Source organism: Octopus bimaculoides, chromosome 1, assembly GCF_001194135.2.
Source record: "Octopus bimaculoides isolate UCB-OBI-ISO-001 chromosome 1, ASM119413v2, whole genome shotgun sequence".
NCBI classification, from domain to species: Eukaryota; Metazoa; Mollusca; class Cephalopoda; order Octopoda; family Octopodidae; genus Octopus; species Octopus bimaculoides.
In genome coordinates this window covers 57,617,650-57,620,869 of record NC_068981.1, presented here as the reverse complement: position 1 = coordinate 57,620,869, position 3,220 = coordinate 57,617,650, and the positions used below count along the sequence as shown (strand labels likewise).

Genomic DNA, 3,220 nt, shown 5'->3' with positions numbered 1-3,220 from the left:
ATATATATATATATATATATATATATATATATATATATATATATACATATATATATATACATATATATATATATAGATGTATACATATAGATGTAGGTATGCATGGATATATGCATATATTTATATATTATTTATATTATTATGTATATATATGTCATTGCCCATCCCCACTTATATGTTCCATTAATCAGCCTTTCTATGCTACCAGTTATCTTTCCCTCTTCCTTGAGCTACTTCCTACTGGCACCCATTTTTAACATCATTTCATATCTACCTTTGACCACCCCATCCCTATCATTATGCATTTCTCATTTTTCTTCCACAACTCTTGCAGCTTTTGCCTCTACCATAACCCATCAACTCTCTATCTCTCATCCTTATTCTATCTATTGCACCCTTTCTGTACTGCCAGTCATGTCCTCCTCTCCCTTGAGCAATTTCTATTGACATATCACCACCACCTTTAGCTCTCTTTCCAGCTCCATCCCAGTAACTTCCATTCTTCCCTATATAATGTCTGGTAGCCATGTATCTTTTATTGCAACAAACCTGATCCTTTCCCCTCTCTATACTTTAACCTCTCAACACCTAACATGAAGCTGCCTTCCGCTCTAATGTACTCCCACTTAGTCAAGGTAGCTCTTTACTTTTGCTAGCTACACAGCAACCTTTCTAGTGGTGGAGCCAAGAAAAATGCGCCCAGTACATTTGTTAAAGTGGCTGGCCTTAGGAAAGATACAGACTGTGGAAACGATACAGCAACACAGTCCTCCAATTCATTGGATCCAGTTGAATCTTCCAACCCATGCCAGCGTAGAAAACAAACGTTAAAAGGATGAGGATGATATTATGTATGTATGTATGTATGTATGTATGTATGTATGTATGTGAGTGTGTGTACACAGGGATGAATCCAGGATAAAAATTGCCGAGCCTTCCCCTCCACCATGTACACACGCATACACACACAAAGAGATGGGTAGGGCGAGCTATCGTTAAAGTTGGGCGGGTGAGTGATATTGTCACATGATAACAAATTAAAATGAAAATAGAGAAACTCCAAAACATAAATAACAATAGTAGGATATACTAAAAAAAAAAAAATCAATAGAAAATAAATATTTTGTCTAACTCTTTACTAAATCGTAATTTCCAAGAAGCATGACGCGACGTTATTCAAGTTTCATAAATATTACGAGGTACATAACCGCCCCGCTTCAGTTCACACGCATAATATAGTCAGTCGCTCTGAGCAATACACCTGGTTTTACTTTCCACCCGCAGCTCAGGTAAAGTATTTTTTAATTCTATGCATTTTTCATTTAACTTCTTTTTTTTTTTGTGTGTGTGTTAGTTCGTTGATTATTTATTTTTAAAGAATTTATTTGGTCGTGATTAAGGGGACAGTTTTCTTTTTCTCCCTGAGGACAAAGGAGAAAGGTATAAGGGCTAATGGTGTTTTTTTCCTTTGTTAAATAAGAAAAAGCAACAACCCCCATCCTTTAATTAATTGTATGTTTAACAATTGTCCAAGAGCATTTATCCAAGAATCAATCAATTGCTATGTTAATTAAATTTGAAGTTAAGTCATCAATTGCTTTTAGGCTACTTGCTATTTATGAAAGAATCGTCGTTGATTATTGGAAGTTGGTTCTATGATACATCGATTAATTGATTGCTATAGTAATTATTTTACTACACACGGATCTCTTTTATAATTCCATTCGCATCATCGATGCTAAGCAACAATGTGCTAACTTTTTTATGCATCTCCCCACGAGCGATTGATACTGTGGTATATCAAACGATTAATTTAATTTGATTGATTTAATAGGTTTATATTGATCGATTTAATAGGTTTATATCAATCGCTATAAAAGAAATATCAACTTTAAAATGCGAAAAACTATTGAAACAATAATCCCTATATCACTCAACAGGTGAATCTTAAAACGAATACAAGAGTTTATACAATGTTTTCGTATGTATGTATGCATGCATGTATGTATGTATGCATGTATGTATGCATGTATGTATGTAATACATACATACATAGTATACATACATACACACATACATACATAGTATACATACATACATACATACATACACACATACATACATTCGTCCCACTAGTTTCAGAGGTGAGATGAAAGTGTGTGTGTGTGTGAATGTATGTGTGTATGTATGTATATGTGTATGTATGTATGTATGTATGTGCATGCTCATTTTGTGTGTGTATGTGTGTGTGTGTGTATGTATATATATATATATATATATATATATATATAATCGGATTGTTACCTAACGCTCCGTTGTATCCCTAGCGCGAAACCGATTGGTAAGACAGCCGTGATGGATATAATACTGTACATTTTGATAATATATAATATGATATAATATAATTTAATATAATATAATATATATAATGAACTTATTTGTGTATATGAGAAATTTTATTCAAAACATCAGGATTAAAATTGGGTAGGAGTTGGGTAGTATTATACTCGAGTGTTAAGAAAAAAGATAAAAGGTTAAAATATATATGATTTATAAGTATAAAAAGTGGACCCTTCGTCCCACTAGTTTCACAGGTGAGATGAAAGTGTGTGTGTGTGTGTGTGTGAATGTATGTGTATGTGTGTGAGATATTATATAATGGTAACGATGATATTATATAATGGTAACGATGTTAAATAAAAGAAATATGTTTGCTCTTTGTCTATCCTTCTGGAGCATAATTCTCTAAAATGTCTTCTTAGCTTGCTGTTTGTTTCTAAATAGACTGCTTTCCTATATGTTTGGTTGGCTTACAATAAAGTATTCCCTTGGCATGTACATATGTCTTAGGGGAATTCTTTGCTGAAGCTGCGTGAGTTAATTCTCACAGAGGTGTATTCTGTGAGAAAAACTCCGTGGTACTTCTCTCCTCTTTATTTTTACTGCATTAACTCATTATGCACTTTTGTTGTTTGTCTCGGATCACTTCTGATCCAGCAGGTCGGTGGTAGAAGATATTTTAGTTGTACCTTTCCATCCTCCCTACCCCAGAAATGGTGCTCCCAGGGCTAGATTAATACAATGTTCCTTTCTTTATGAGACAGTAAGGTATGATTTGAAGTTGCGGCTGTTATTTCTAGCAGTTCGAGTAACCGCATTGAGCTGAACTTTTAGGTTTCAGACTGTCATACTGAATGTTTTGGTTAATATCTAGTTTAAC

General features: G+C 33.8%; 1 protein-coding gene across 2 annotated transcripts in view; it reads left to right on the top strand.

Moving 5' to 3' along the window:
* The first annotated feature begins 1,034 nt into the window (after positions 1-1,034).
* Positions 1,035-3,220, top strand: part of LOC106869154 (leucine-rich repeat serine/threonine-protein kinase 2) — a 132,225-nt gene continuing 130,039 nt past the window's right edge. Inside the window, exon 1 of one of the 2 annotated variants that reach the window (XM_014914759.2) lies at positions 1,035-1,289. The gene's annotated coding sequence lies outside the window, so the exon portion shown is untranslated. The remainder of the gene's footprint in view (positions 1,290-3,220) is intronic. The other variant, XM_014914760.2, reaches the window with a different exon arrangement.